The following is a 19,237-nucleotide window of genomic DNA, read 5'->3' on the forward strand; positions in this document are numbered from 1 at the left end:
GGGGGTGGAGGGGAGGTGAAGGGGAGGGTGGAGGGGAGGTGAAGGGGGGGTGGAGGGGGGTGGTGGAGGGATGGTGGAGGGGAGGTGAAGGGGGGGTGTAAGGGAGGTGAAGGGGGGTGTAAGGGAGGTGAAGAGGGGGGGGTGGAGGGGAGGTGAAAGGGGGGTGGTGGGGAGGTGAAGAGGGGGGGTGGAGGGGAGGTGAAGGGGGGGTGGAGGGGTGGTGAAGGGGGGGAGGTAAATGGGGAGGTGGAGGGGAGATGAAGGGGAGGTGATGGGGGGTGGAAGGGAGGAGAAGTGGAGTGAGGGGAGGTGAAAGGGGGTGAGGGGAGGTGAACGGGGGTGAGGGGTGGGTGAGGGGAGGTGAAGGCCGCTCACTCACCCGTCCGGCAGGTCCCACGTGCATGTGAGGCGGGAGGCAGCGTGTTGTAGCCGCTCCCCCGCTGTGTCCTGGGCGCTCGCTCCCCCGCTGACTGTAGCGGCGCCGGGGGGGGTATCGGGGAGACACTGACACTGGAGGGGAGGGGGGGTGGAGGGGAGGTGAAGGGGGGTATGGAGGGGAGGTGAAGGGGGGGTGGAGGGGAGGTGAAGGGGGGGTGGAGGGGAGGTGAAGGGGGGTATGGAGGGGAGGTGAAGGGGGGGTGGAGGGGAGGTGAAGGGGGGTGGAAGGGAGGTGAAGGCCGCTCACTCACCCATCCATCAGGTCCCACGTGGATCTGAGGCGGGAGGCAGGGTGTTGTGGCCGCTCCCCCGCTGTGTCCCGGGTGCCGCCATCTTGGGTACTCGGCGCCGCGAGGCAGCCTGCCTGGCCACTGGCTGTTCCCCCGCCGGGGAAGGGGTGAGTTGTAGCGCCGGGGAGGGGGGGCATGTATATGTGTGGGGGGGGAGAGGTGGGAGTTATAGAGGGGGGGTCTCGCACGGCTGCTGACACTAGGTGGGGGGGGCGCTGAAGGGGTACTAATAGTGTGTGTGTCCCGCTGACTGTAGCGGTGCCGGGGGAGGGGGGGGCGGGGTGAAAGCGCAGGAGACATGGGGAGAGGAGGAGATGCGTGCGGGTGCTGCTAACACTGTGAGCCCCGCTAATGTAGGTAACACCCCCCTACTCGTGTGTGTGTGTGTGTGTGTGTGTGTGTGTGTGTGTGTGTGTGTGTGTGTGTGTGTGTGTGTGTGTGTGTGTGTGTGTGTGTGTGTGTGTGTGTGTGTGTGTGTGTGTGTGTGTGTGTGTGATGTGTCATTTGGCCCGTCACTCCGCCTCAGGCCAATGAGAGGTGTGCGGGGGCGGGCCAAGGGACCAATGAGATTGCCGCTAGGGACGCAGACATACAGTGCTTTCAGAAATATATAGTAGATAGATCTTGCCAAACTAACCTTGTAAAGGTTGGATAATAATATTGAAAAGAAAGATGGAAGAAAATGTAATACGATGTTGTATAAAAATGGTTTATTGTAACCACACCACAGTACAATGTATATTTTGGTGCCATAAGTGATGTAAAAATGTGAGGCGTGTGTCCTGCTAGGGTGTGAGGCGGCGGGTGGCGCGTGGGTTGTGAGTGCTGTCTGCGAGTGGGGGTCCTGCTAGGGTGTGAGGCGGCGGGTGGTGCGTGGGTTGTGAATGCTGTCTGTGAGTGTGGGTCCTGCTAGGGTGTGAGGCAGCGGGTGGCGCGTAGGTTGTGAGTGCTGTCTGTGAGTGGGGGTCCTGCTAGGGTGTGAGGCGGCGGGTGGCGCGTGGGTTGTGAGTGCTGTCTGTGAGTGGGGGAGGTGGTGGGAAGGGGGAGCTGGTGGGAAGGCAGGGGGTGGGAGGCGGTGGGAAGGCGGTGGGAAGGCGGGGGGTGGGAGGCGGTGGGAAGGCGGGGGGTGGGAGGCGGTGGGAAGGCAGGGGGTGGGAGGCGGTGGGAAGGCAGGGGGTGGAGGCGGTGGGAAGGGGGGGGGAGGCGTTGGGAAGGGGGGGGAGGCGGTGGGAAGGGGGGGGAGGCGGTGGGAAGGGGGGGAGGCAGTGGGAAGGGGGGGGGGAGGCGGTGGGAAGGGGGGAGGCGGTGGGAAGGGGGGGGGAGGCGGTGGGAAGGGCTGGGGAGGCGGTGGGAAGGGGGGGAGGCGGTGGGAAGGGGGGGAGGTGGTGGGAAGGGGGGGGAGGCGGTGGGAAGGGGGGGAGGCGGTGGGAAGGGGGGGGTGTTGGGAAGGGGGGGAGGCGGTGGGAAGGGGGGGTGGCGGTGGGAAGGGGGGGAGGCGGTGGGAATGGGGGGGAGGCGGTGGGAGGCGGTGGGAAGGGGGGGAGGTGGTGGGAAGGGGGGGAGGCGGTGGGAAGGGGGGGGAGGTGGTGGGAAGGTGGAGGGGAGGAGGTGGGAAGGGGGGGAGGCGGTGGGAAGGGGGGGAGGTGGTGGGAATGGGGGGGAAGCGGTGGGAAGGGGGGGAGGCGGTGGGAAGGGGGGGGGGAGGCGGTGGGAATGGGGGGGAGGCGGTGGGAGGCGGTGGGAAGGGGGGGAGGTGGTGGGAGAGGGGGGAGGCGGTGGTAAGGGGGGGGAGGCGGTGGGAAGGTGGAGTGGAGGCAGTGGGAAGGGGGGGGAGGCGGTGGGAAGGGGGAAGGGGAGGTGGTGGGAAGGGGGGGAGGCGGTGGGAAGGGTGGGGGAGGCGGTGGGAAGGGGGGGGAGGCAATGGGAAGGGGGGGGAGGCGGTGGGAAGGGTGGGAGGTGGTGGGAAGGGGGGGGAGGCGGTGGGAAGGGGGGGGGAGGCGGTGGGAAGGGGGGGGAGGCAGTGGGAATGGTGGGGAGGCGGTGGGAGGCGGTGGGAAGGGGGGGAGGTGGTGGGAAGCGGGGGAGGCGGTGGGAAGGGGGGGAGGCGGTGGGAAGGTGGAGTGGAGGCGGTGGGAAGGGGGGGGAGGCGGTGGGAAGGGGGAAGGGGAGGCGGTGGGAAGGGGGGGAGGCGGTGGGAAGGGGGGGAGGGGTGCGAAGGGGTGGGGGAGGCGAAGGGGGGGTGGAGCGGAGGCGAAGGGGGGTGGAGGGGAGGTGAAGGGGGGGAGGCGGTGGGAAGGGGGGGAGGCGGTGGGAAGGGGGGGGAGGCGGTGGGAAGGGGGGGAGGCGGTGGGAAGGGGGGGGGAGGCGGTGGGAAGGGGGGAGGCGGTGGGAAGGGGGGGGAGGCGGTGGGAAGGGCTGGGGAGGCGGTGGGAAGGGGGGGAGGCGGTGGGAAGGGGGGGAGGTGGTGGGAAGGGGGGGGAGGTGGTGGGAAGGGGGGGGGAGGCGGTGGGAAGGGGGGGAGGCGGTGGGAAGTGGGGGGTGTTGGGAAGGGGGGGAGGCGGTGGGAAGGGGGGGTGGCGGTGGGAAGGGGGGGGAGGCGGTGGGAATGGGGGGGAGGCGGTGGGAGGCGGTGGGAAGGGGGGGAGGTGGTGGGAAGGGGGGGAGGCGGTGGGAAGGGGGGGGAGGTGGTGGGAAGGTGGAGGGGAGGAGGTGGGAAGGGGGGGAGGCGGTGGGAAGGGGGGGAGGTGGTGGGAAGGGGGGGGAGGCGGTGGGAAGGGGGGGGAGGCGGTGGGAAGGGGGGGGAGGCGGTGGGAAGGGGGGGGGGAGGCGGTGGGAGGCGGTGGGAAGGGGGGGAGGTGGTGGGAGAGGGGGGAGGCGGTGGTAAAGGGGGGGAGGCGGTGGGAAGGTGGAGTGGAGGCAGTGGGAAGGGGGAGGGAAGCGGTGGGAAGGGGGAAGGGGAGGCGGTGGGAAGGGGGGGATGCGGTGGGAAGGGTGGGGGAGGCGGTGGGAAGGGGGGGGAGGCAATGGGAAGGGGGGGAGGCGGTGGGAAGGGGGGGGGAGGCGGTGGGAATGGTGGGGAGGCGGTGGGAAGGTGGAGGGGAGGCGGTGGGAAGGGGGGGGAGGCGGTGGGAAGGGGGGGAGGTGGTGGGAAGGGGGGGAGGCGGTGGGAAGAGGGGGGGAGGCGGTGGGAAGGGGGGGGGAGGCGGTGGGAATGGTGGGGAGGCGGTGGGAGGCGGTGGGAAGGGGGGGAGGTGGTGGGAAGCGGGGGAGGCGGTGGGAAGGGGGGGAGGCGGTGGGAAGGTGGAGTGGAGGCGGTGGGAAGGGGGGGGAGGCGGTGGGAAGGGGGAAGGGGAGGCGGTGGGAAGGGGGGGAGGCGGTGGGAAGGGGGGGAGGCGGTGCGAAGGGGTGGGGGAGGCGAAGGGGGGGTGGAGGGGAGGCGAAGGGGGGGTGGAGGGGAGGTGAAGGGGGGGGTGGAGTGGAGGGGAGGTGAAGGGGAGGGTGGAGGGGAGGTGAAGGGGGGGTGGAGGGGGGTGGTGGAGGGGGGGTGGAGGGGAGGTGAAGGGGGGGTGGAAGGGAGGTGAAGGGGGGGTGTAAGGGAGGTGAAGGGGGGGTGTAAGGGAGGTGAAGAGGGGGGGTGGAGGGGAGGTGAAAGGGGGGTGGAGGGGAGGTGAAGGGGGGGTGGAGGGGAGGTGAAGGGGGGGAGGTAAATGGGGAGGTGGAGGGGAGGTGAAGGGGAGGTGAAGGGGGTGGAAGGGAGAAGAAGTGGAGTGAGGGGAGGTGAAAGGGGGTGAGGGGAGGTGAACGGGGGTGAGGGGTGGGTGAGGGGAGGTGAAGGCCGCTCACTCACCCGTCCGGCAGGTCCCACGTGCATGTGAGGCGGGAGGCAGCGTGTTGTAGCCGCTCCCCCGCTGTGTCCTGGGTGCCCGCTCCCCCACTGACTGTAGCGGCGCCGGGGGGGTATCGGGGAGACACTGACACTGGAGGGGAGGGGGGGTGGAGGGGAGGTGAAGGGTGGTATGGAGGGGAGGTGAAGGGGGGGTGGAGGGGAGGTGAAGGGGGGGTGGAGGGGAGGTGAAGGGGGGTATGGAGGGGAGGTGAAGGGGGGGTGGAGGGGAGGTGAAGGGGGGTGGAAGGGAGGTGAAGGCCACTCACTCACCCATCCATCAGGTCCCACGTGGATCTGAGGCGGGAGGCAGGGTGTTGTGGCCGCTCCCCCGGGTGTGTCCCGGGTGCCGCCATCTTGGGTACTCGGCGCCGCGAGGCAGCCTGCCTGGCCACTGGCTGTTCCCCCGCCGGGGAAGGGGTGAGTTGTAGCGCCGGGGAGGGGGGGCATGTATATGTGTGGGGGGGGAGAGGTGGGAGATATAGAGGGGGGGTCTCGCACGGCTGCTGACACTGGGTGGGGGGGGCGCTGAAGGGGTACTAATAGTGTGTGTGTCCCGCTGACTGTAGCGGTGCCGGGGGAGGGGGAGGGCGGGGTGAAAGCGCGGGAGACATGGGGAGAGGAGGAGATGCGCACGGGTGCTGCTAACACTGTGAGCCCCGCTAATGTAGGTAACACCCCCCTACTCGTGTGTGTGTGTGTGTGTGTGTGTGTGTGTGTGTGTGTGTGTGTGTGTGTGTGTGTGTGTGTGTGTGTGTGTGTGTGTGTGTGTGTGTGTGTGTGTGTGTGTGTGTGTGTGTGTGATGTGTCATTTGGCCCGTCACTCCGCCTCAGGCCAATGAGAGGTGTGCGGGGGCGGGCCAAGGGACCAATGAGATTGCCGCTAGGGACGCAGACATACAGTGCTTTCAGAAATATATAGTAGATAGATCTTGCCAAACTAACCTTATTTGTTTCTTTGAGGAGATAAGTAGGAATTTAGACCAGGGTAATGCAGTTGATGTGGTCTACTTAGATTTTGCAAAGGCTTTTGATATGGTTTCACACAAGAGGTTGGTGTACAAAATAAAGAAAATTGGACTCAGTAATAATATATGCACCTGGATTGAAAACTGGTTAAAGGACAGACAACAGAGGGTTGTCATAAATGGAACTTTTTCAGGTTGGGCTAAATGCGTGAGTGGAGTACCTCAAGGATCGGTACTGGGACCCCTGCATTTTAACTTGTTTATGAATGACCTTGAGGTTGGGATCGAGAGCAAAGTCTCCATCTTTGCTGATGATACTAAATTGTGTAAGGTAATAGAATCAGAGCAGGATGTAATTTCTCTTCATAAGGACTTGGAGAGACTGGAAACGTGGGCAGGTAAATGGCAAATGAGGTTTAATACAGATAAATGTAAGGTTATGCATTTGGGATGCAAGATTAAAAAGACGACTTACAAATTAAATGGAGATATATTGGGGGAATCCTTGATGGAGAAGGATTTAGGAGTGCTTGTAGACAGCAGGCTTAACAATAGTGCCCAATGTCATGCAGTAGCTGCAAAGGCAAACAAGATGTTATCTTGCATGAAACGGGCAATGGATGGAAGGGAAGTAAACATAATTATGCCCCGTAACAAAGCATTAGTAAGACCACACCTTGAATATGAAGTACAATTTTGGGCACCAATCCTAAGAAAAGACATTATGGAACTAGAGAGAGTGCAGAGAAGAGACACCAAATTAATAAAGGGGATGGACATTCTAACTTATGAGGAGAGGCTAGCTAAATTAGATTTATTTACATTACAAAAGAGGCGTCTTAGAGGAGTTATGATAACTATATACAAATATATTCAGGGACAATACAAGGAGCTTTCAAAAGAACTATTCATCCCATGGGCAGTACAGAGGACTCGGGGCCATCCCTTAAGGTTGGAGGAAAGGAAATTTCACCAGCAACAAAGGAAAGGGTTCTTTACAGTAAGGGCAGTTAAAATGTGGAATTCATTACCCATGGAGACTGTGATGGCAGATACAATAGATTTGTTCAAAAAAAGGTTGGACATCTTTTTAGATGGGAAAGGTATACAGGGATATACCAAATAAGTATACATGGGAAGGATGTTGAACCAGGGATTAATCTGATTGCCAATTCTTGGAGTCAGGAAGGAATTAATTTTTCCCCTTAATGGGGTTTTTTGTTTGCCTTCCTCTGGATCAATAAGTAAGTATAGATATAGAATAAAGTATCTGTTGTCTAAATTTAGCATAGGTTGAACTTGATGGACGTACGTCTTTTTTCAACCTCATCTACTACAGTATGTAACTATGTATAAGAATGTATAGGAATCATGCATAATTACTAATATTTACACTTGAATGGACTGTAAGATGCCTACTCTTGAGCCCAATAAGTTATCCAAAAATGCTTGATAGGCTGACTACTGGTTTCAAAATAGTTACACGTATTATGCAGTGCTCCAAACATCAATATAAGTACATGTAATGCTTTAAAGTTACATTGCTGCTTGATTGAATAACTATCTCCAACAAACCATGTAGGCCGTTTAATTGCTAAAAAAAAAATGACAAAAACCTAATATATTACATTGAGGGTCAGAAATAAACATTTATGCTGTGAAAGGCAGAGCTCATAGTGTTACATCATTTTTTTGTCTGCATTAACAGCAGGCACAGGAAATCAGTCTATTCTGTGTGCTCATACACAGTTCTGTACAAACCATTTTGAACTGGTGACAATTATTTCAGGCATTGTTCGTCAGGCGTGGGAGGCTTTCACTTGATCAGCAACAACCTGAGAAACAAATGACCCATTTACTGAGAGAAGCGGAGTGTAAAATGTTTGAAAATGTTTGTGAACTTTACTGATACCAAGCCAACACCTTCCCTGTGGAAATAGCCTGCTATTAGCGACCACCTCTCATTCAACAATGGATCAATGGAGTCTGTTGTTGATTCATCAGGGGTAACAGAACAGCTTTTTTTTGTGCTTTGCAGGAGCCAAACATATGGGATTTTACTAACAATCTCCAAACACAAGGTACTGCACATATACAGTACTGTAAGCATCAAGTGCTGATATAGAAATACCTTACACACTGTCAATTTTATTAAAACACCTCTGAAGAACAACTCTGAGATTAAACCGAGGTTGCATTTTTATAAAATAAATGAACATTTTTGTTTCAACTAATTTATAAATTAATTAGTATATTATTCAAAGCCTTACCAGTGCTTTTGGTGTGAAGATGTATTTATTCTGTGCAGGAGAATCTGCCCCAGAATGGGATCTTCATTAGGCACTTGTGAGATGCCACATTGTACATTCATTATTTGCATTGAAATATTAATACATTTAGGCTAACTGATTAAAAGGTGGGGGTAATGTATTAATGATTCTCTTATGCACAATTGGGGCAAAACAGCATCAAATATATCAGAAAAAATCCTCTTGTTCTTAAAATTAATAAAATAATCAAAATACAGTGACATCTTTTACTAAATTTGATCCTTTACATATGTGATTCCAGAACAGTGCTGTAGAAAAATCAGTAGGCGTTAATGTATATTAATATACTGTTTAAGGCAGCCATATTTTGGTTGTCTACTTTTGTGCATTTTTGACTTTGCAAACTTTCATTAACTTTAATTTCATCAGGAAATAAAAATGTAGACAAAAGAAAACAGTTAGGTAATAATTGGCGCTCTTGAAAATCATTACATGAATGAGAGGCGCTATAAGTAATCTTCCACTAATTAGGATTGTATTAAATGTCCCTTTAATAATATTGTGGCAGTAATTGAAGAAAAATTACGTAGAAACTGAAAGAAAAACGGAGAATCAATAACAATAAATCTGACTTCAAAATTACAGTTACATTTCATTGAAATAAATGGGGAAAAAAATAATAGTAGCCGTTTTGCATTGAAAATGTCTTTGTGTTGCTTAGGCACCTAATATTACTGTCTTCATTCTGTAATGATTAAATACAAAGGAAAAATATCATCATAATAAGATTGGCAAAAAAACTTTGCCTGTTGTGTCTACTAAATAAGTACTGTGTGTGAAGCAGCATGCTGTCACTGTGTCGTACGTAATTGTTGGTATTAACTGCTTCTGTTTGTTTTCTGCAGATGTGTCTCAGCAAGTTAGCACAGACAGCGAAAGAATTCAACCAGTGTGTGGCTGATTTGTTATACTTTCTGCTGCCTTGATGTTGCAATGGTCTTTTAAGGAGTGAATAATGTGTCCTGGAATTATTTGACCATTGGTGGACCAGTCAATTGCCCAGAAGCATAGAAGTTTCAACTAGTACATTGGGGTCAACGTTTGTGAGTGACGTGAGTGTTCAGGCTATTTCAATCTTGTGACAAGGTGCAAACAACCTCTGGACAGTACACACAATGTGATAAATGACTTCAGCTTACTACAGTACTTATCCTATTCTTGAAAATATATTTGTTTTTCAGTATTGATAGGGTCCTTCCTTGCTTATTTTCTTCTGCTGTGAAACCTGCCAATTTCCTTCAGCTGACTATTACATTATTTTTGCATTTTCCATTTTTATGTTCTCCTGGCATGTCCTATCAATGTGGCTTCTTTTATGGTTATGGAAATATTTTCTGGATCCTGTAATTCTGGGTCTTATATTTCCTTCCACTTTTTTTTACTTCGCCTCCACCACATTTGTGGACTTATCTTTAAATATATGTTTATGGCACCTCTTATTGCATTTGTAGCTGTGCACACAAAGGAAACAGTATATACCCATACAATAAAACTGGCCTTGTAGTCTTTGAAGAGTAGAATCAGAAGCTAAAGAATAAGGAAGATGTTTGGCAGCAACATATGACTAAAAGGGGTGTCTAATATCCTAATGACTCAAAATGGATAATGTTAGGTAGAAATGGCCTAGTGTTAATGTAATGTTATTGTCTTTGAAGAGTGTGAACTTGGTTTGAATTTCAAATGTCTGCTACACTTAACCTTGTAGAAGTAACTTGATCTCCCTGTGCTTTTGGCACCACAAAGTAGACAGTAATTCAATTGGGTTGACAATCATGTCTAAAAATAAAAATCTATGTACAGTATTGTGTATACTCCCAATGGTATATAATAAAATAGTAACAATGTTATTACTAGGGAAAATACAACAGACATCATTGGGTTGTAACACTGTCAGGAAAGCCAGGTAGTCATTTTAGAAACCAGGTTTTGACATCCCAAGCTCCTTTCCTATCATTGACATCCTTGTCCAGCTGAGATAAGAAGAGAGAGAGGGAGACAGAAATTGAGAAAAGGGGGGGGGGGGGGGGGGGAAACGAAACATAGAGAGCATTTTTTCCTGCAGCACATGAAAGGAGATTAAAATGAAAGAAGAATAAATGGAATATATGTAACACCCCCACACCCCCCCACCCTCTGGGAGATTTCATTGTTACATGGTGTGGTGTGGTGCATACCTGCTGGCTCACAGTAGATCTGAGTCTCCTGCGGTGTTGTGGAGGAGGTCAGAACAGGCTACTGGGGTAGTAACTGATTCGTACTTATGGTGACAGTGCCTCCATCTCTTGCAGGCCCCAGGGAGGTGGGGGGACAATCCCTACAGGAGAACTTCTTTACCCTTCCACTGATAGATTGCAGTCTCAGGCAGGAAGGTATAGTAAAGCACTGGAACAGTTTATTAGCACATTGCAGATCTTACAGCTTCGCAACAGCAGGCAATTTTTAGGGCTTTCACCCTCGGGATGTACCTTGGACCTTCACTCCAAGCCAAGGGGCCATGAAGCAGTCCTTGATCTTCCCTTACTCCCTGGTGAAGTAAGAGGTATAGTCTCCCACTCCACTCCCCTTGGGGAGGGAGTACAAATTGACAGAGCCCTGCACAGTTGTTGGGGTAGACCAGCCTCTCTCAAAGGTAGAGGCAACTGCTGAATTTGGGGTGTGCAGATTCTTAAGTACAGGAAAAGCAGGAACAGGTCTGAGTCCCTGATTGGACACATAGGCCTAGTTGAACCGCCTCCCCTGTGATTCACTGAAGCTGCTGGTGGTGGGGGAAACCCAGGATTAGTCCTGGCAGGCCTGCTCTTACCAGGGCTTACTGCCAGGAGAAGGGCAGATTTGTAGCCAGAAACCAGCCATGGCTACATATAGAAGAAGAAAAGGAGAAAGTGGTTATGTCCTTACTGTTGACAGGAAGAATTCCAGTACAATATCTTTGTTAACTCTTAAGTAAGGATGTCTGACGTGTTAAGAACCAAATTATTTATTTATAAAAATGTTTTACCAGGAAGTAATACATTGAGAGTTACCACTTGTTTTCAAGTATGTCCTGGGCATAGAGATATGATGATAAATACATGGTTACAAATACATAGTTACATTAAGTGAACAGTGTTATACATTATATACAAGATATTGCATGCACAGTTAAAGATAATATATCTCATAGGCGTATGTAACAGTTACAGACCAGATTAAAATGTGAGACAGCCTTAGTTTTGAAAGAACTTAGACTGGTGTTGGCTTTGATATTTTTGGGTAGATTGTTCCAGTTGTGGGGTGCACGGTAAGAGAAGGCGGAGCGGACGGATACTTTGTTGAACCTTGGGACCATGAACACTCTTTTGGAGTCAGATCTCAGATGATAAGTGCTGTATGTGCTTGGGGTGAGGAGTTTGTTCAGATAGGTGGGTAGCTTGCCCACAAAGTATTTGAAGCCAAGACAGGAAAGATGAACTTTGCGCCTAGTCTCAAGTGATGACCAATCTAGTTCTTTGATCATTTCGCAGTGATGTGTGTTGTAGTTGCATTGAAGTACAATGCGGCATATTCAATTGTAGAGGGTATCAAGTATGCTAAGGTGAGTTTGGGGTACTGTGCCATATGCCAGGGGTGCGCAAACTGGGGGGCTATAAGAGATGTGTGCAGAGGTACATGTAATGGAGACCGATTAAGGTGAAATTAAATCCTGGTTTAATTGAGCCTGTTCCTTTAACAAGGCAAAACATACAAAAAGAAACACAAAAAAGGCCTACTCCACTTTGGAGAACAACTAAAAATTTACTCCAGTCCTTTCTAACTGGGACACTAGCTAAGTTGGTTACCACCTTAAACATGTATATTACCTGGAAAAAGGTCCCTCCCTGAGGACCGAAACGTCGGTAGCAGTGCCAGTATGTTTTAATACATCTTTTGGACTACAATATGGTATGCTGTCTCTTTTTACCAGCATCAAATCTGGTTTATTTGTTCTATTGAGTTTATATGGGACAAGCATCTGTCTACATGACATGGTTGGTGTGTGCATTTCTGGACTTCACTATATATATGCAACCTAAATGCTAAATGGGAGTCAAACCATATGCCCTAATATTTAAAACTAGTAACAGGGGCTAGGATGGTATTCAAGTTGGTTCTGATCTGAAGCTCGTTCATTGGAAGCTTTAGAAAATTAGCCTTGGCCCCAAAATCCATAGTTACGGACTTGTCAGTGTTTAAAACAGTTTCTTTTGGGAAATCCAATTGTCAAGACTCAAAAAGTCAGATTGAAGTATGTGTTCAAGGTCGGAGAAGCTAGGGCTGTGTGCATATAAGATTGTGTCATCCACTTACATGTGTATTGAAGCTCCCTTACAAGCTGTAGGAAGATCATTGATGAACACTGAGAAGAGTAGGGGCCCCAGAACAGAGCCAGGCGGGACACCACAGGTTATATCCAAGGGGTTAGAGTTAGAACCCGAGATACACATGTTAGGATCTACCTGATAGGTAGGAATGAAACCAGTTCAAAGCATGCTTCCCTATTCCAGAGCACTGGAGTTTGTTAAGCAAGATAACATGATCAATAGTATCAAAAGCCTTTGCAAAATCTAGGAATATTGCGCCAGTATGTTGTCGAAGTTCCATTCAACACTGGATCTCATTGCAAACTATTAGGAGGGTAGTTACTGTGGAGTGTTTGGAACGAATGCCAGATTGGAATTGGCTAGGCAGTTTTCCAGGTCTTATGTATATGTATATGCATGCAAACAAAATAGATTTGATTAGGGAAGCACGCGGTTTGGCAATGGCTGGGGCACCAAGTTGTAGGAATGTAGATTAGAGTAGGTCAGGTCCATATTGGCTGCGTAGTTTTAATTTGAGAAGCACGTGTGTTGTTATGGAACAAGAGCCACATGTTTGACTCACCCCCCTCTCTCCTTTGCAGTTTCTGCCTGTCAGATTTTATTCCCAGCTGCATGGAGTCTGCAGACACATACTGTGCCTGTGTGGCTTGCAACAATGTTGCATTCCTTGCCTGCGAGCACGACATCAGTGAGCTGCTACAGCAGTTTCTGAGATCCTCACCAGAATGGGCTAGTCTGCCCCCCCCTCCTGTTTGTTCAGACATGGTCTGCCCCTAGACTATTCCTTTACCCACACTGCACCTCACTTCCTTTTTCCACCCCTGGAGACAGTGAGTAAAGGACCCCTTCTCTGTTTATCCCCCTTGGTGAGGCCATCTCTTTTTACCGGTTCCTAACTAATAATCACCACTACACACCATCCACAAGTATCTGTATCCTGCTGCCTTTTCCCAATAAAGTGGAGGAAATATTACAGGACTTGGAGTGATTTAAAAGGGAACTGTGTTAATGCTATCGGGAGCCATTCATACCAACGTGCCCTGGCTTCAGAATAGTAAAAAGAGGACCGTGTGCCTTGGGAAATACACACAGAGGAGCTGCTACCCACAGCCTTTATGCTAAAGATACAAGCAAGCAGCTTACATAGCAAATAAACAGCAGTCTCTCACCACATTGCACAAGCACGTTGCTACACAGAGCCACAAGCCTCTACACAGCAAACTACCACAGCTTTATGCAAAGACAGTGAGCAGCCTTACTTTGCTAATACTACACAAAGGAAGCACCAAGTAGCTAAAACTGCAAACAGTCTGCAGCTTTCACAGACAACCAGTAGCTCAAACTGCACAGCAGCCTTGCAACAAACAGTGCTTCTCTTACAATTCCTAACTGCCTTTTTCTCTGCCTGAGTCCACCCGCTGCTCAGCCCCACAGTGAGGAGCCAACGGACACCTGTAAGTACAGCTACCCCAACGCTGCACGCTGCAGGACACCGCTCGGCATCATCTGAGACAGACGCCCATCGCTGACAAGGTAAAAGACCGCACGCCACACGCACTGACAAAGGCCTACACACACCTACAGCATGGCAGAACTCAGAGCCTCACCAGACATCATGCAGGAAAGCGATCTCTCAGACACAGAGACCGCTGCGCAGCTGCAACAGGCGCAGGCAGGCGCAAGGCCCAAACGGACAGTCACACTGACACAAAAGGGCAGCGAAAAATATGAGACTGACATTGAAGCGCACCGCGTTAAATTAGAGTTGGCCTGGGAAACAACCGCACTTGGGGTATGCAATGTCGCCGGCGCTGGCAATTCTGTGCAACAGCTCGAGCAGGCAATAACTCAATTAAAGATAGATCACGCACGCTACCAAAGACTGTCAGAGGCATACGTCACTTACCTGGCCAGGGCTAACACCGGTTAAAGCCTGCAAGAAAGGGACTTACAGCTCAATATTGACTTGACACATGACAGCCGCGTGCGAACCTCTATCACAGAAGCCGAGAGTAAGAGGAAAGACCTTTTGCTGGAAACCGCATCGCAGCGCTCAAGCACATCCAGGCATTCCTCAAGGTCAGCAAAATCAGCGCAATCTAACGCGTCCAGCGCAAGCACAAACGCTACCAAGGCGCGAGCCGCCGCAGAGGCCGCACGTGCCAGGGCCGAATATAGTCGCAGAGAGGCAGCCGTAAGGGCAGAAAAAGCGCGCATAGAAGAGGAGGAGCAGAATGCCACCGCTACCGCTGCCGCTGCAAATGCCGCCGCCGCTGCTACTGCCGCCGCTGCCAATGCCGCCGCCGCTGCTACCACCGCCGCTGCCAATGCCGCCGCGACTACCGCCGCCGCTGCCAATGCGCATAGAAAGGCCAAATTAGACGCGGATCTAGAGGCTCTAAGCAAAGAAGAGGACCCGCTGCCGCCATAGCCCAAGCCGAAGTCCTAGAAGCAGCCGCGAGACAGGACGGCGGGGAGCTACCGTACAGACGGATAGCCTCAGAGGATCCAGCCCGACGCACTGAAGACTACGTAAGGAGCCTCTTCAGTGTGAACACCAGCGCACCATCTCAACACGGATGGAGCGACTCCACAGATACCGAAGACTCGCTAGGACCACGAGGAGAAGACGCTGCTCCATCAATGGCACATGCTGCCTGGGATAGCCACAGCCGCAACAGTGATCCACACGCCAGCGCGCACACGGATGCACCACAACAGGCTCGCAATCCAGGTACACCCACACGGGAAAACACAGCCCCTCACACCGACCAGCAGTCATCACGCGTCCATGCCAAGGAAGAGGCGACCGCACGGACCCTCCCAGCAACTACTTCAGAACGGGACAAACGCGCCGATGTCTCAGGTCTGACAGACATAGCCAAGTACATGATCCGGCGCGACTTGGTGCACGCAGGACTCATCAGCTTCGACGACCGCCCTGAGAACTACCGGACGTGGAAGTTCACGTTCAAAGACGCAATCGACAGCTTGGACTTCTCAGCAAGGGAAGAGCTCAACCTGTTAGTCAAGTTCCTGGGGAACGTATCCAGGGAGCAAGCGCAGAGACTTCGGACGGCAAACGCGCATCAACCCCAAGTAGGTCTTGACCTAGTGTGGGAAAGGCTAGAAGAGTCCTATGGCAGCCCCGAAGCAGTCGAGGATTCACTCTTCAAAAGAATCGAGAGCTTCCCCAAGATCACGAATAAAGACTACTCGAAGTTACGAGATCTTGGAGACCTGCTGCAAGAACTGGAGTACGCAAGGAAAGACCATTCCTTAATAGGTCTCAACGCCCTAGATTCAGCTCGTGGAGTGAGACCCATCCTGGAGAAGCTACCCTTCAACCTCCAAGAAAGGTGGCTTTCACAAGGTTCCAAATACAAAAGGGAGAAGCAGTTTGTCTTCCCCCCATTCTCATTCTTCGTGAGCTTCATCCGCGAAGCGGCAAGGACAAGAAACGACCCCAGCTTCATCTTAGGGGCGCAAACCACATCCAGCGCCAGCCACCCGAGGAACGAAAGGTCAACAGCAAGGTACAAGGACTCCAGAACACCCATCTCGGTCCACAGGACGGACGTGCCCCCTACGACCCACGCGAGTCCCAGCCAGACGGCCGACAGGGACAAAAAACCAAGGGACCTTAACAAAGAATGCCCTATCCACAAAAGGCCGCATCCACTTAACAAGTGCTTCGGATTCAGGATGAAACCCATAGAGGAGCGAAAGAACCTACTCAGGGAATGGGGAGCCTGTTTCAAATGTTGTGCTTCCACAACTCATTTATTCAAGGACTGCAAAGAAGCTATGAAATGCACAGAGTGCGATAGCGACAGGCACATAGCCGCTCTACACCCGGAAGCTATGAAGCCCAAAGCAAGCAAAGCCCCTAACCCTCTGACAAAGCAGGGCGGGGAGGAAGAAGTGGGAGACACCCCCCCCCCCCCCCGACGTCAGTAGCATCCAAATGCACAGAAGTATGCGGAGAAGGAAACGATGGTAGATCTTGCTCTAAAATATGTCTGGTAGCAGTGCACCCAGAGGGACAACCCCAAAGAGCCAAACGGATGTATGCAATCATCGACGACCAGAGCAACCGATCGCTGGTCAGGTCAGAATTCTTCGATATGTTCGACATACAAGACAGTACTTCTCCTTACACTCTCAGAACGTGCGCAGGGCGAATGGAGACCACAGGGAGAAGAGTGAATGGCTACACCATATGCTCAATAGACGGCAAAGTGAGCATGCTGCTTCCCACACTCATCGAGTGCAATCACATGGCAGAAGATAGGACTGAGATCCCCACGCCAGACGTGGCGCGACACCATCCCCATCTAAAACCCATTGCCGATCATATCCCACCACTAGACGAAGATGCCCAGATCCTGCTGCTACTTGGCAGAGACATCATGAGAGCACACAAGATCCGCGAACAGCGAAATGGGGACCACAACGGCCCAAGCGCTCAAAGGCTCGATCTAGGATGGGTGGTAGTTGGAGAAGTATGCATAGACAGGATACGAGGACCCGACAACGTAGGCGCCCTACGGACGAACTTGTTGGAGAACGGTCGTATATCCCACTTCAAACCGTGTCCGAACCACTTTCAGGTCCACGAGAAGCCCGAGACCAAAAGGAACTATGGAGACGCGCCTGTGGCAAGAAAATACCCCAACAACCTAGGGAGTACAGTGATCCAGACCACAAAGGACGACGACAAACAGGCGCCATCAATGGAAGACAAAGAATTCTTGAGGTTGATGGATAAGGAGCTCTTCAAGGACGAATTGGGCAGTTGGGTGGCCCCACTACCTTTCCGCTCGCCAAGAAGACGCCTCCCAAACAACAGAGACCATGCTATGTCTAGGCTCGCTTCGCTCCGCCGTAACCTACAAAGGAAACCGGAGACCAAGGAACACTTTGTGGCCTTCTTGCAAAAAATCTTCCACAGTGGCCATGCAGAGTCGGCGCCCCCACTGAAAGAAGGCGAAGAATGCTGGTACCTCCCGTCGTTTGGCGTCTACCACCCCCAGAAACCTGGCCAAATCCGAGTGGTATTCGACTCCAGCGCTCAGCATCAGGGAGTCTCCCTAAACGATGTTCTCCTCACCGGACCGGATCTGACAAACAGTCTTCTGGGAGTGCTGATCCGCTTCCGCAAGGAACCTATCGCCGTAACCGCAGACATTCAACAGATGTTCCAGAGATGTAGGTGTGTAGCGCACAGCATCCAGCAGAGAACAGGTCTGGCAAAAACTTTCTTTATTGGCAAGGCATTAAAAAGAGGGGCGCAACCCTTCAACGCGTTTCGTGCAAAGCACTTTGTCAAGAAGTGCCTCTACACGATATACAGCCACTTAAATACACAAAGTCTGTCAAATCTCGCGATATCTCGTGACGTCATCAGACCGCTACTATCCAATCAGAAGATCATTCCCCGCGCACGCGCGCCGCGATCGAGCCCAGCGCCAGCAAGATCATCGCATACCATGCCTCTCACTGTCCCTGCGATGTGCACCCGCTGGTAAACACAACGCTGATCAGGAGACCAGCCATGGAAGCGGCAATCAAGCACACCGGACCCCTCGCCACGCGCATGCGCATGCGGACATTCCAAACATGCCTGATCTACTGACTGATCGGTGCAGCTGAGCTGTCAAGTGTAAAAGAAGCAGACTCATCTGCACCGCTCCCCCAGCAGGGCAATAACAGGTTAATACACTACACATAAAAAGGCGGCCCATATCCACACAGATCTACGTTTAGCATGGCCCATAATGTTGCTATGCATCAAAACAATTTAAACAAATATAATTCATTATCTAAACACTTAGCTAAACTACTCTAAACAAGATACCTCATTAAAATATAAGTATAAGCTATACTCATGTAAAAACAAATGTGCTCCCTCTTGATGAACATGATCATTATGTATATATGAAAAACAATAATAATTTGCATGTTAATTATTTCTACTGTGGAGAGCCTAATAGAAAAAACACAGAAATGTATACTTTTTGACAATGTACACAAAGGTATTGTTGAAAGCCATTATACTACAATGGAAGTGAGGGACTACCAATAGTTTTATATTTGTGCCATGTTTTGAGCAATTTTTTCCTTTATTAAAGATTTTGGATTTATAATTGATACTGTTCTTATCCCAAACCAACTATATGATGAATCATCAAAACAAGAATTTGTTATCTATAGACAATTCGTATAAACAAGTTCAATCATATAAACTGTCATATGATGTCCACACAGTGTATTACAAAAATCATTATCAGGTCTGTTCCCAAAGAATGCTGTCATTAGTGAAATACATTTTTATTATTATTGTTATTGAGGGCTCTAAAAATTAGAATGCAAGAACATTGTAGACTAATTCGCAAAGGGGATCTGGACCACCCAGTGTCGAAACATTTTACGCAATGTAGTAAGGGCAGCATAAAGAACTTCACGTTCATAGGTTTAGAGAAAATTAAAAAACAAGAGAAAGGGGGAGATGTTCTCAAGAGCTGCACCGATCAGTCAGTAGATCAGGCATGTTTGGAATGTCCGCATGCGCATGCGCGTGGCGAGGGGTCCGGTGTGCTTGATTGCCGCTTCCATGGCTGGTCTCCTGATCAGCGTTGTGTTTACCAGCGGGTGCACATCGCAGGGACAGTGAGAGGCATGGTATGCGATGATCTTGCTGGTGCTGGGCTCGATCGCGGCGCGCGTGCGCGGGGAATGTCCTTCTGATTGGATAGTAGCGGTCTGATGACATCACGAGATATCGCGAGATTTGACAGACTTTGTGTATTTAAGTGGCTGTATATCGTGTAAAGGCACTTCTTGACAAAGTGCTTTGCACGAAACGCGTTGAAGGGTTGCGCCCCTCTTTTTAATGCCTTGCCAATAAAGAAAGTTTTTGCCAGACCTGTTCTCTGCTGGATGCTGTGCGCTACACACCTACATCTCTGGAATTCGTTTACATAGC

The 19,237-nt window shown here is 51.5% G+C and overlaps 1 long non-coding RNA gene across 1 annotated transcript in view; it reads left to right on the forward strand.

The window, feature by feature from the left end:
- The window catches only part of LOC142491995 (uncharacterized), a 44,064-nt gene that overhangs the window by 7,486 nt on the left and 17,341 nt on the right, over positions 1-19,237 (forward strand). The window contains exon 2 of the long non-coding RNA XR_012800644.1: positions 8,755-8,961. This is a non-coding gene — a long non-coding RNA (uncharacterized LOC142491995). The remainder of the gene's footprint in view (positions 1-8,754; positions 8,962-19,237) is intronic.

The sequence above is a fragment of the Ascaphus truei genome, chromosome 4 (genome assembly GCF_040206685.1).
Source record: "Ascaphus truei isolate aAscTru1 chromosome 4, aAscTru1.hap1, whole genome shotgun sequence".
NCBI classification, from domain to species: Eukaryota; Metazoa; Chordata; class Amphibia; order Anura; family Ascaphidae; genus Ascaphus; species Ascaphus truei.